The sequence below is a fragment of the Monodelphis domestica genome, chromosome 7 (genome assembly GCF_027887165.1).
Source record: "Monodelphis domestica isolate mMonDom1 chromosome 7, mMonDom1.pri, whole genome shotgun sequence".
In the NCBI taxonomy this organism is placed as follows: domain Eukaryota; kingdom Metazoa; phylum Chordata; class Mammalia; order Didelphimorphia; family Didelphidae; genus Monodelphis; species Monodelphis domestica.
The window spans coordinates 144355195-144369161 of NC_077233.1; the positions used below are offsets into that span (position 1 = coordinate 144355195).

A 13967-nucleotide genomic window follows, 5' to 3' on the forward strand; every position below is an offset into this window, starting at 1 on the left:
TATGTCAGAGGGGGAAGAGCTCTTAGAACACAGAATGTTAGAGCTAGAATGGACCTCAGAGCATAGAATGGAATATGTCAGAGGGGGAAGAGCTCTTAGAACACAGAATGTTAGAGCTAGAATGGACCTCAGAGCATAGAATAGAATATGTCAGAGGGGGAAGAGCTCTTAGAACACAGAATGTCAGAGCTAGAAGCGACCTCAGAACACAGAATGGAATATGTCAGAGGGGGAAGAGCTCTTAGAACACAGAATGTTAGAGCTAGAATGGACCTCAGAGCATAGAATAGAATATGTCAGAGGGGGAAGAGCTCTTAGAACACAGAATGTCAGAGCTAGAAGCGACCTCAGAACACAGAATGGAATATGTCAGAGGGGGAAGAGCTCTTAGAACACAGAATGTCAGAGCTAGAAGCGACCTCAGAACACAGAATGGAATATGTCAGAGGGGGAAACGTCTTAGAACACAGAATGTTAGAGCTAGAAAGGACCTCAGAGCATAGAATGGAATATGTCAGAGGGGGAAGAGCTCTTAGAACACAGAATGTTAGAGCTAGAAAGGACCTCAGAGCATAGAATGGAATATGTCAGAGGGGGAAGAGCTCTTAGAACACAGAATGTTAGAGCTAGAAACGACCTCAGAGCATAGAATGGAATATGTCAGAGGGGGAAGAGCTCTTAGAACACAGAATGTTAGAGCTAGAAGCGACCTCAGAACACAGAATGGAATATGTCAGAGGGGGAAACGTCTTAGAACACAGAACATTAGAGCTAGAAGGGACCTCAGAGCATAGAATGGAATATGTCAGAGGGGGAAGAGCTCTTAGAACACAGAATGTTAGAGCTAGAAAGGACCTCAGGAGACAATGGAATATGTCAGAGAGGGAAGAGCTCTTAGAACACAGAATGTTAGAGCTAGAAAGGACCTCAGGAGACAATGGAATATGTCAGAGAGGGAAGAGCTCTTAGAACACAGAATGTTAGAGCTAGAAAGGACCTCAGAGCATAGAATGGAATATGTCAGAGGGGGAAGAGCTCTTAGAACACAGAATGTTAGAGCTAGAAAGGACCTCAGAGCATAGAATGGAATATGTCAGAGGGGGAAGAGCTCTTAGAACACAGAATGTTAGAGCTAGAAACGACCTCAGAGCATAGAATGGAATATGTCAGAGGGGGAAGAGCTCTTAGAACACAGAATGTTAGAGCTAGAAGCGACCTCAGAACACAGAATGGAATATGTCAGAGGGGGAAACGTCTTAGAACACAGAACATTAGAGCTAGAAGGGACCTCAGAGCATAGAATGGAATATGTCAGAGGGGGAAGAGCTCTTAGAACACAGAATGTTAGAGCTAGAAAGGACCTCAGGAGACAATGGAATATGTCAGAGAGGGAAGAGCTCTTAGAACACAGAATGTTAGAGCTAGAAACGACCTCAGAGCATAGAATGGAATATGTCAGAGGGGGAAGAGCTCTTAGAACACAGAACATTAGAGCTAGAAGGGACCTCAGAACACATAATGGAATATGTCAGAGGGGGAAGAGCTCTTAGAACACAGAACATTAGAGCCTTCTAGAAGGGACCCCACAACACAATGGAATATGTCAGAGAGGGAAGACCTCTCAGAACACAGAATGTTAGAGCTAGAAAGGACCTCAGAAGACAATGGAATATGCCAGAGGGGGAAGAGCTCTTAGAACACAGAATGTTAGAGCTAGAAGGGACCTCAGAACACAGAATGGAATATGTCAGAGGGGGAAGAGCTCTTAGAACACAGAATGTTAGAGCTAGAAAGGACCTCAGAACACAGAATGGAATATGTCAGAGGGGGAAGAGCTCTTAGAACACAGAATGTTAGAGCTAGAAGGGACCTCAGAACACAGAATGGAATATGTCAGAGGGGGAAGAGCTCTTAGAACACAGAATGTTAGAGCTAGAAACGACCTCAGAGCATAGAATGGAATATGTCAGAGGGGGAAGAGCTCTTAGAACACAGAACATTGGAGCTAGAAGGGACCTCAGAACACAGAATGGAATATGTCAGAGGGGGAAGAGCTCTTAGAACACAGAACATTGGAGCTAGAAAGGACCTCAGAACACAGAATGGAATATGTCAGAGGGGGAAGAGCTCTTAGAACACAGAACATTAGAGCCTTCTAGAAGGGACCCCACAACACAATGGAATATGTCAGAGAGGGAAGAGCTCTCAGAACACAGAATGTTAGAGCTAGAAAGGACCTCAGAACACAGAATGGAATATGTCAGAGGGGGAAGAGCTCTCAGAACACAGAATGTTAGAGCTAGAAGGGACCTCAGAACACAGAATGGAATATGTCAGAGGGGGAAGAGCTCTTAGAACACAGAATGTTAGAGCTAGAAGTGACCTCAGAACACAGAATGGAATATGTCAGAGGGGGAAGAGCTCTTAGAACACAGAATGTTAGAGCTAGAAAGGACCTCAGGAGACAATGGAATATGTCAGAGGGGGAAGAGCTCTTAGAACACAGAATGTTAGAGCTAGAAATGACCTCAGAGCATAGAATGGAATATGTCAGAGGGGGAAGAGCTCTTAGAACACAGAACATTAGAGCTAGAAGGGACCTCAGAACACATAATGGAATATGTCAGAGGGGGAAGAGCTCTTAGAACACAGAACATTAGAGCCTTCTAGAAGGGACCCCACAACACAATGGAATATGTCAGAGAGGGAAGAGCTCTCAGAACATAGAATGTTAGAGCTAGAAAGGACCTCAGAACACAGAATGGAATGTGTCAGAGAGGGAAGAGCTCTCAGAACACAGAATGTTAGAGCTAGAAGCGACCTCAGAACACAGAATGGAATATGTCAGAGGGGGAAGAGCTCTTAGAACACAGAATGTCAGAGCTAGAAGGGGCCCCAGAACACAATGGAATATGTCAAAGGGGGAAGAGGTCTTAGAACACAGAATGTTAGAGCTAGAAGGGACCTTAGAACATAGGATGGAATATGTCAGAGGGGGAAGAGGTCTCAGAACACAGAACATTAGAGCTAGAAGGGACCTCAGAGCATAGAATGGAATATGTCATAGGGGGAAGAGGTCTCAGAACATAGAATGTTAGAGTTAGAAGGGACCTCAGAACATAGAATGGAGCATGTGAGAAGTGAGTGGGACCTTTAGAATATAGACTTTAGAATGTCTCTTGGATGAGAACGTTAGAGCTGGAAGGGACCATAGAACATAGAATGCAAGAACTGGACAAGATCATTTATTTAATCTATTTTATTGTACAAAAGAGGAAACAGCTTTAATAGAAGGACATGACTTCTAGAGAGCTAGAGAGCCAGGTCCAGAGAGGGCAGGTCTTGAGTCCAAATATGAACTCGGACACTTCTCAGCAGTGTGACCCTGGGCAAATCAATTAACCCCAATTGCCAAATCCTTACCACTCCTTAAGAGAGGAGTGGGGGTTTGTCAGGTGGGGTGGGGAAGGATATGACTTGCCCACATCCATACTTAGTCAGGGAACAGAGACTGGATAACAAGTTGGGTCTGGCTTCTTGTCCAAGTCTGTCTGCATTATAGTGAAGAAGACGTTTGAAAAGCCTTGACTAAGTTCCCACTCCATAATTATCCTAGCCCCTAAGGTGAAGGGGCTCTGAACTCAACCCCTAGAGTGGTCACCAGGTCTAGAGGGGGCTGGTTCCTTTTCGTCATGCCTCAGAGAGTCCATCCCACCTGCCTCCCCCTTGTCCCTTACCCTTCTGTGCTTTTGGCAAATATGTGATGATTAAAAACAACAACAATAACCCTCACCTTCTCTCTTGTTATCAATACTAACTATTGGTTCCAAGGTAGAAAAGCAATCAAGGGCTAGGTAGCTGTAGTTAAGTGACTTGTTCAGGGTCACACAGCTACAAGCTTCTGAGGATGGATTTGAATCTGGGACCTCTCATCTCTAAGCCTGGCTGTCAATGCACTGAGCCACCTAGCTGTCCCCTTGAGATGATTTTCAATTCATTTTTTCCTGTGTTCTAATAGAGGTCACCTTTGTATCAGATCAAGAAGAGACACTTGGGTTGTTCTTCTACACAGAGGGGCATTCCATCACCTCCAGGGAGCCCAGCTGAAAACGTGAGGTTTCCTTATTTCCTAAACCAATCTGTATGGATGCTATTAAAGCCCATTCCCCTCTAGCTCTGTACTTCTGTCCCCTGCCTGACCCTGGGGCTGCTTGGAAAGTCAACTGTTCATAGATCTCCATGAAATTGCCTGTCATGAGGCCTATTTGTTCTGCTTTAGGACTAAATATGGACCGGTACTGGAGGAGGAGAAAGAATTCAGGTCTGGCTTCTTGTACCCCTTCCAGGCACTTATAAGCTCTTTCCATGCTTTTGCCCAGTGACTGATACATGTCAAATGGTCAAGGAAGTCAGGTGATCACAGCAGGACTTGAAGGCATGAATGGTGACAGCAGGGTATATAGCATTAGACTTGAGTCATGAGACAAATCCTTGTCCATCACTGACAAGGTGGGTGACCTTGGACAAGTCACTTCCTCTTTTGGGACATCAATTTCTCGTATGAAGTTTCTTACCTGTAAGATAAAGAGACTTATACTAGATGGTATTTATGACCATGTCCAGCTTGGACATTCTATGGATCTAAGAGTGATTCTTCTTTGCTGCTTACAATTTTTCCCATGGCTCCCTACTGCCTGCAAGATTAAATTTAAACTCAGTCGGACATTCAAGGCCTTCCATTTTATATGACTTCTCTACACAAACTTCTCCAAGCAGAATAATCTCTTTTTGGTCTCCCCAATCATGTCTTGCACATTCCTACCTCTGGACTTTTGCTAATACTGTTCCTCCTGCCTGGACTGACATCCCTGATTTATCAAAATCCTTCTGATCTGTCAGTCTCTAACCCTTGGCCTATAATAAAAAGATTGACCTAACAATAAAAAGATCTTCTTTTAAAAAGAAAAGATCATCTTTTTCTTTTTCTGAATTCCAGTAACAATGACTCTTTGTGTCCTTTATCCTTCATTCATCCTGAAAAGTTTTTAAATTTATTTCAATAAATATTTTCTAATTACATGTTAAAAAAAAAAAAAACTTCATTCATCCTTTAGGACAGAGGACCTCTGGTCTTGATTCTCTGTGTGTGAGTTCTAGATTTCTAGAAAGATGATGAGTTTTTCAAGGTCAGAGTCCTTGGTCTCCTCGTTTTTCTCTCTCCCTATGAATATCACTAAACCAAGGACTGGCACATGCACATGCACAGAGGCAAGCATGAATAAAGACTTGCAGAATATTGAAGGATGAATTTGGAGAAGAAAATAATAAGGATTGTGGAGAAATATGAAGAATGATGGAGATTGCTGGGTTCTAGAGGTTAGGGAGACATCCCATTGTTTGTAGATTCCCAGAGCTGGTGGGGACTTCAGAATCCCCTACCTGAGCAGAAATACTGCCAATAACATTCCTGATGGGAAGGTCACTAGTATTGGAGACAGCCCATTCCATTGTGGTGTAGTTCTGATTCTTAGAAAGCTTTTCTGAGTAATTAAGCCAAATCTCCTTCCTGTAACTTTTCCCAAAGGGGATTGATTTTGTCATTTGGAGCCACAGAATTAATTTAATCCCATTTCCCATGTGACAGCCCTTTATTTGAAAACACCAATCATGGTTCTTTTGAGCCTTCTCTTCTTTACTCTAAACATCCCCAGTTCCTTCGTACCAGTCTTTCTGAAAATCAGTTTGGAGTCCCTTTTCCATTCTTCTTGTCCTCATTGGGACATGTGTCCACTTGTCAAGATTCTCTCCTGAATATCCTTTCTGAGAGCTCAGTGTCTCTGGGAGAGGCCGAGTGGTCATTATCAATTGACCCCTGCCTCACTAGCCTCTCTACTAGGCACCAGGCACTGAGGATACAAAGAATGAGCCAATCCCTGCTCTCAGCTGGGTACAGTCTCCCCTCCCATGCTCCCCCCTGACTGTATCTATTCTTTTTTATAGATATAAATATGTGAAACGCTTACCTTTTGCCTTAGAATCTATAATAAGTACCTGTTCTAAGTCAGAAGAGGGTAAGGGCTAGGTATTTGGGGTTAAGTGACTTGCCCAGGGTCACATAGCTGGAGGCCAGATTTGAACCCAGGCTCCAAGCCTGGTTTTCTACCTAGCTGCCCCAGAAAGTTCTTTTTGGAGAGTGAATGCTCTCAGCTTGTTCTAAGTTCCAAACTGTGTTTCCCAGCCTTCCCTCTGCCCACATGTTGGTCCTGCAAAGGAAGACGGGGATCTTCATTTCCCCTTTCTGGGGATAAAGAAGCAGAGTTCTGGAAAGGAGACCCTCTGTGCTCTCTCTGGGGCCTCTCCAGGCAGGGTTTCTGCAGGAAGGACCCTCCATGGCCAGGTCATCCCATTCCATGCTCCACTGGCCCCCATGGGGCTTCCCCTGGAGCCACTGGCTGAGAGTTAGCAAGATTACAAGTGTCCGTGTGTGTGTGTGTGTGTGTGTGTGTGAGTGTGTGTGTCTATATACCACCCACCCCTCAGGGCACACAGATAGCACTTCTCCTTTCCTCCCCACCCCACTCCGCCACCCCCACAGGCCTCTAGGTGGCACAGAAGGTAGAGGACCAGGCATGGGGTCCGGGAGACCTGAATTCAAACCTAGCCTCAGATATTTACTAGCTGTATGACCCTGGCGCAAGTCACTAAGCCACCACCTGCCCAAGTTTCTTCGTCTGTAAAATGGAAATAATTATTGTAGCTACCTCCCAGGGTTGTAGGTGAGGATCAAATAACATAATATTCATAAAACAGGTAGCACAGTGATTGGCAAATAGTAGGCACTTAATAAATGCTTCTTCCTTTCTTCTTCCCCCTGAGTATTCAGCCTGTAGACTACAGACACTTCATGTTGAGGCAAAGCCTGGCCTCTCCTCTGGGCTAGGGGAAAAGAAGGATGGAGGCAGGGTTGGGGCAGCGTTACCTTGAGGAATTCAATCCCAACTCCACTTTGTCTCCCCCTATCTTATTCTTTTGCAGCTGAAGGCTTTCCTTTCTTACTAGTGTGCAAAATTTAGCAAGCAACAGGTGAGGGTTTCTACATCTTTTCCCTTCCCATGAGTGAATATTTATGGTGATGGGGCTGTGGGGTGAGAAGAAACATGCCTCTGAACATGTATGTATTCATGGCCATGCATGTCTAGAGGAAGCATTGTGGCACCATAGAAAAGGCATCAGGGGGCATCTTGGTGGCTCAGTGGATTGAGAGCCAGATCTAGAGATGGGACATCCTGGGTTCAAATGGCCTAGCTGTGTGACCCTGGGGAAGTCATTTAAGCCTAACTGCCTACATTTATCACTCTTCTGTTAGTATTGATTCCAAGACAGAAGGAAAAGGTTTAAAAAAAAAAAGGAAAAGGCATCAGCGTGGGAGTTCCAGGATAGGGGTTCAAATACCACCTCTGACACAGGAGAGGGTTGGATCAGATGGCTTCCAAGGTCCCTTCCAGCCCCTGACCTAAAGAGTCTAGTCTGAGTTTTTTATCTATGATCTTGGGCAAGTCAACTTTTGGGGACTTGGTTTCCTCATTGGTAAAATCAAGGATTTAACTCAGACACTTCCCATCTGTGTGACCCTGGACAAGTCATTTGATCCTCATTACCTAGCCCTTACCACTCTTCTGCCTTGGAACCAATACTCAGTACTGAATCTAAGGCAGAAGAAAAGGGTTTTTAAAAAATGAAGGAATTGGGCTGGATGGCCTCAGAGCTCCCTGCCAGGATCCTGTGTTTTATGTGATCCTCCTAGCTCTGTGCTTCATGCATCTGTGAGTGTCCATGGGGAGGGATATACACATAAACAAACATGCATGTGTGTGTAACGAGGTATGTGAGTGTGTCTGGGTATGGGGATGTGTGTGTGCGATAAGTACAGTTGACTGCATCTTCTCTTTTGCTCCTGCCTGCAGGCTGCTGGGGGGTGTGCAGAGTTGACTGGCAGTGTGGGCTGGGTCTCCTGGGCTGGCAGCATGGTGTCCATGGGGCCAATGGCAGCGGTTCTGTGGTGTGTGTGTGTGTGTGTGTGTGTGTGTGTGTGTGTGTGTGTAGGTGACTGTTGAGGGAGAAGAGCCATCAGGAGCCATCAGTTACACACCTGTCATGGACAACACTGAGTACAGCTGACAAACTAGTATAACTGACAAACTATGGGCAGGGAGCTCCAGGGTCACCAACCTCAGGACCCTCCACAGAGCATCTTCTGGGATGCCTTCCTCCCTAGCTCAGAACAAGCCAAGCCCTGAGAGGGAGCCTGAGAACCCAAGCATATGGGGCCTGAGGGGGACAGAGAAAGGTACCCAAGGAGAGACGGACTCTCCCACAGCACCCACTCTAGGATGGACACCTGTGGGATCCAAGAGAGAGGCACAGAGAGACATAAAGAGATGGAGAGAGAAGAGAGTGAAAAGACAGATGCAAAGAGACAAGGAAACCAGAGATATAAATGTAAAGCCAGAGAGAAAAAATATCCAGACTCAGAGCCCAAAAGAAACAGGCAGAAGTGGAGAAAATGAGAGGCAGAGAACATTGTCTATGAATATAAGACAAAGAAACACACATTGCAGTCACGTGAACACAAGGAGACAAGGACTGGGGTACTTGTCTTACTTACTCTAGGCAATAGGGGGGATGCCAGAACACTTAGAGACTAAAGAAGCTAACCTGGAAGGCTTCCTTCCCGGAAGAGGTGAATGTAGAAGAGAAGGAGAAATGGAAATGGACAAGACTGGTCTTAGAGAGAGGGGAATTCTAGACCACCTACCACAGTGGGGAAAGGGTTAAGGGAGCTCTCTTTTCAACTTGACTTGGACCTCCCCAGGTTCCTTGTTCTCTTCTCCCCAGAGTCCTTGTCCTCTTCTTCCCAGGGCTCTTGTTCTCTTCTCCCCAGAGTCCTTGTCCTCTTCTCCCCAGGGCTCTTGTTCTCTTCTCCCCAGAGTCCTTGTCCTCTTCTCCCCAGGGTCCTTGTCCTCTTCTCCACAGGGCTCTTGTTCTTTTCTCCCCAGAGTCCTTGTCCTCTTCTCCCCAGGGTCCTTGTCCTCTTCTCCCCAGGGTCCTCATCCTTTTCTTTCCAGGTTCCTTTTCCTCTTCTCCCCAGAGTCTTTGTCCTCTTCTCCCCAGGGCTCTTGTTCTCTTCTCCCCAGAGTCCTTATCCTCTTCTCCCCAGGGTCCTTGTCCTCTTCTCCCCAGGGTCCTAATCCTTTTCTTTCCAGGTTCCTTGTCCTCTTCTCCCCAGAGTCCTTGTCCTCTTCTCCCCAGGGTCCTTGTCCTCTTCTCCCCAGGGTCCTCATCCTTTTCTTTCCAGGTTCCTTGTCCTCTTCTCCCCAGAGTCTTTGTCCTCTTCTCCCCAGGGCTCTTGTTCTCTTCTCCCCAGAGTCCTTATCCTCTTCTCCCCAGGGTCCTTGTCCTCTTCTCCCCAGGGTCCTAATCCTTTTCTTTCCAGGTTCCTTGTCCTCTTCTCCCCAGGGTCCTAATCCTTTTCTTTCCAGGTTCCTTGTCCTCTTCTCCCCAGAGTCCTTGTCCTCTTCTCCCCAGGGTCCTTGTCCTCTTCTCCCCAGGGTCCTCATCCTTTTCTTTCCAGGTTCCTTGTCCTCTTCTCCCCAGGGTCCTTGCCTTTTCTTTCCAGGTTCCTTGTCATCTTCTCCCCAGGGTCCTTGGCCTCTGCTCCCCATGGTCTTTGACCTCCCCTCCCCAGGGCCCTTGGCCTCCTCTCCTCAGGCCTGGCCTGTCTTCTTTCCAAAGGACTGCAGCCTCTCCAAGCTCAGATTAGCCAGGGCTGCTTTCAGGAAACATTAGCTCTGGGCTCAGGAAGACCAGAGCTGCCCTCTCTCCTCACCTTTGGTTACATCTTCCTGGCTTGGTTCTTCCAGGGCCAAGCAGAGGCGCCAGATCTTGGAGGCTGTCTGCTCATTTGTAGAGATTCATGTGCGATTTGCATACATTCCTGCAGCCTGAAAGGGAGAGAATGTCTGGGGTGCTCTCTGGCCTGAGAATCTTAAATGAGACTCTTCCAGCTAAAAAGAGCCCTTAGGCCACAGAATGTCAGAGCCTAAAGGGAATTCAGAGATCATTTAGGCCTGGGTTCTTAACCTGGGGTCCACAGACCCCTGAGGGTCCCTTTGGGAGCTTTGGGTGAGGGGGAATCTGTGAACTTAGATGGGAAAAAAATGACATCTTTATTTCAGTGCCATGGGTTTCCTTTATCATTCTAAATATTTCATTTATTTTTGTGCATTTAAAATCATGATTCTGAGGAAGGGTCCACAGGCTTCCCTAGACTGCCCAAGGGGCCTATGAGCCAAAAAAGGGAAAGAACCCCTGATCTACCCCCCCAGCCACCTAATTTTACAGAAAAAGAAACTGAGGCTTGATGATGGGAAATGATATGATCATGGTGGGTGGCAGAGCCTAGACTAGAACCCAGGACTCCTGATATTGCTATATTTCCTGAGCTAGGTTTCAGCTCCAGTTCTGATTCCCAAACAGAGAGCATGGTGAGGGGATAGGTCCAAGCTGCCCAGTTTGGGCTCTTTTCTTCCCAGATTCCCTCCTATCCAAATCTGTGGCACATTCCTGCTCATCCCAGGGTCTTAGAGAAAAGCCAGCTTGTCTATGAGGGCTCATGAGGGGTTTGGGGGTGACTCTTCCTTTGGGGATTGGTGGGATCAATCCAAGTCTCTTTTTCATCCCTCGGGTCTGGGGTACTGGATAAGAAAAAAAAAAGAACCAGAACTTTAAAATCATGGTTCATAGAATACTTTGAGGGATGTAGCAGAAATTAGAATTAATTATTTGAAATGAATCATTAGAAATTAGAGACCTTTTTGTCTAACTCCTTCATTTTATTGAGCCCCAAAGAAGTGAAGTGACTCCCTTAGGTAGTAGGTGACAGGCAGAATTTGAACTCAGTTCCTCCTGATTCTGGAGAAGTTATTTATTTTTTCTTTGTTTTTGTCCAGTTGTGTCTGACTCTCTGTGACTCAAATTGGGATTTTTTTCTTGGCAGAAATACTGGAAGTGGTTTGCTATTTCCTTCTCCAGTTCATTTTATAGCTGGGGAAACTGAGGCACACAGGGTTAAGTGAAGCACTCAGGGTCACTCCACTAGGAATGGTCTGAGGCCAGATCTGAACTCATGAAGAGTTCCATGATTTCCTGATGCTGGATCCCTCTGATTCTGTGCTCCATACCTGCTAGCTGCCCAAGGGGAAACATTGTACCACCAATCAGGCCCTGCTATTGTGATGGCAGTGGGCTGGGCCTCAGTTTTCCTCATCTGTAAAATGGGGTCAGCACCCTTGCATTATCCACCTTACCAAGCAATTGTAAGGGATATTAAAAACTTTATGTAACCAGGAGGGGTGTGTGTGTTTGGGGGGCACGTAAAGGGGTTCAGGCAGAGCCAAGTAAGCACAGAGAGTAAAGGGCACTGTGGGAAGAGGCTCGCGTGACCTTCGGTGAGTCCGGCCCCCTCCCGGCCCTCGGCCCCAGCAAAGGAGGCCGGAAGCCCCCGGAGGCCAGAGAGCAGGGAGGGCTCCCGGGGCGCCAGTGCGGAGAGGGCTCAGCCGGCCAAGGTCATGGTGTGGGCGCTTGGGAGGTAGAGGGAGGAGCCGGGACCTGCCTGGGCAGAGAGCCCAGCCTGCCCGTCCGCCTGCCTGACTTGGCTCAGCCCAGCTGACCGTGCAGGAGGCCCCGGGCCGTGGAGACAGCTTGAGTCGTCCCCTTGCCAGCAGCTCAGAGTCTGAGAAGGAGCCGTGTGTGTGTGTGTGTGTGTGTGTGTGTGTGTGTGTGTGGTTGGGGGTGGGGTGGGCGGAGAGCGGAGGGGGGATTCGCTCAGGTCTCTCCGTGGGACAGAATCCGCCCCTCCCTGGCCCCCTCCCCCTCTCACCCCCAGGACCAGAGCCCCTCGCAGCGAGATGAGGCCTTCGGGCCTGGCCTCCATACAGGGGGGAGGAAAGCCGTGGGGAGGTGACCGTCCGAGGGGGGCCGAGGCCCGGGACTCCCCTCAGGCCAGAGGACGAGAACTGCGGGTCAGCTACAGGCTCATTGCTGACCGCGGCCCTAAGCGATGTTGCGGGGGTGGGGTGGGGGTGGGGGGGGTGCTGACCTGAAAGAGAGGGGTTGGGGAGGACTGGGCCAGAAAATACCCAAAGAAGCAATCAGGTCCACGTCCGCCCTGGAGCACCGGTCAGCGCTCACGCCTCCTCTAGTCCAGTCCTGACATTTCTAGAGGAAGAAACTGAGGCCCAAACTGGGCAGGGCCCTGAAATCCCCTCTCTGGCCCTCCTAGACTCGCGCTGAAGCGTACTAGTAATCGCTAACAGGTATAAAGCGGCTATTACGGACCAGGCACAGTCACGTGACCAAGATCTCCCTCGAGCCTCGCCCTCACTCTCGAGGGAAGTGCTTTTATTATTCGCATTTTGCAGATGAGGAAACGGAGGCAGTCAGGTTCGGTCCAGGGTCACCCAGCTCAAGTAAGTGTCTCGGGGCAGAATCACGAACCCAGGTCTTGACTCCAAACGTGCCGCCCTCTCTATGGGCTACCTAGATAGTCCAAACTCATTTTTTTTCAACGCTTCCTTCCATCTTCGCATCGATAGCAGGTTCGATGGTGGATGCCTCCAGGCCTGGAGAACTCTCCTCCTCCCAGGTGGTGGGGCAGGTGGGCAGTGAGCCCCCCGAGGCCTCAGAGTAGGTGCAGCCAATGAGGAACTCGAGGCTTCCTCCTCTCCGCTCCGAATCCCTCCTGCTTCTCCTCACCGTTCCTCTGGGGTTTTTGGATCTTGGATTGACTTCCCTGTCTTGATGCAGGGCATCCTCTGGGCCATCTGGGCCCCTGCTCTGTCCTGGTTAGGGAAGGGGACTGGAGAGGCCGCCTCTCCTGAAAGGCCAACCGAAAAGGCTCTGGAACTGCCAGCTCGAAGGTTGGGGTTTCAGGGTGGGGGTGGGCAATGTTGAAATTAACATTTTTAAATATACTTGGCCAAATTTTTAGATATGAAATAGATCAGAAGAGAAAAAGAGGACTGAAAGTGAAACCCCAAATCGCTCTCATATGCAGTTTGCATTCATATACATACACATGTATATAAACATATGTGTGTGTGTATACATACACATTCAATACATTAGAATCAAAGCTGCTCTTGTCTGAGTTTTCTTTTGAATGTCCTTCTGGTTTCTTCTGTGTATTTTAAAAAATGCTTCAATGACCCTCTTTTCTTTCTTTTCTCCTTTTTTGGGGGAGGGAATTCTTAATTGTCTCTTTTAAATTGCTGCCAAATTAAAAAACAACAAAAAAGAAAAAAAAACAACAACTCTCCCTTACAATAAATATGTGTAGTCAAGCAAAAGAAATTCACCCCTTGGCCAGATCCAAAAAGGTACATCTCACTCTTTCCCCTGCATCCTTCATCTCTCCGAGCAATGATTGGGCAATGAATTGGTTGGAATTCTTTCAAAGTTGTTACTGTTTTTGGTTTTTGGTATTGACCACTTCACTCTAAATCAGTTCATGGTTTATATGAAATCACCCCTTTCATCTTTTCTTTTTTTTTAAAACCCATATTAGAGTCAATACTGTGTATTGGTTCCAAGGCAGAAGAATGGTAAGGGCTAGGCTATGGGGGTCAAGTGACTTGCCCAGGGTCACACAGCTAGGAAGTGTCAGAAGTCACATTTGAACCCAGGATCTCTTGTCTTTGGGCCTGACTCTCTATCCATTGAGCCACCTAGCTGACCCCTTCAGAATTTCTTACATTGTATTAATATTTCATTATAGTAAATCACCCCAATTTGTTTAGTCATTCCTCAATTGGTGGACACCTCTCCTATTAATTTCCAGGTTTTTTTGGTGCCACAAAAGTGCTTTTATTAACATTTTCATACATAAGGGTCCTTTCTTTGATTCCTTT

The 13967-nt window shown here is 47.3% G+C and overlaps 1 long non-coding RNA gene across 1 annotated transcript; it reads right to left on the reverse strand.

Annotated features, from left to right (window-relative positions):
• Positions 1–3231: 3231 nt before the first annotated feature.
• Positions 3232–12370, reverse strand: LOC103102817 (uncharacterized). Its single transcript, XR_470311.3, has 3 exons — positions 12158–12370; positions 9887–10001; positions 3232–4574 (listed from the first exon to the last, which is right to left on the reverse strand). It is a non-coding gene; the product is annotated as an uncharacterized LOC103102817 (long non-coding RNA).
• Between the last annotated feature and the right edge of the window lie 1597 nt (positions 12371–13967).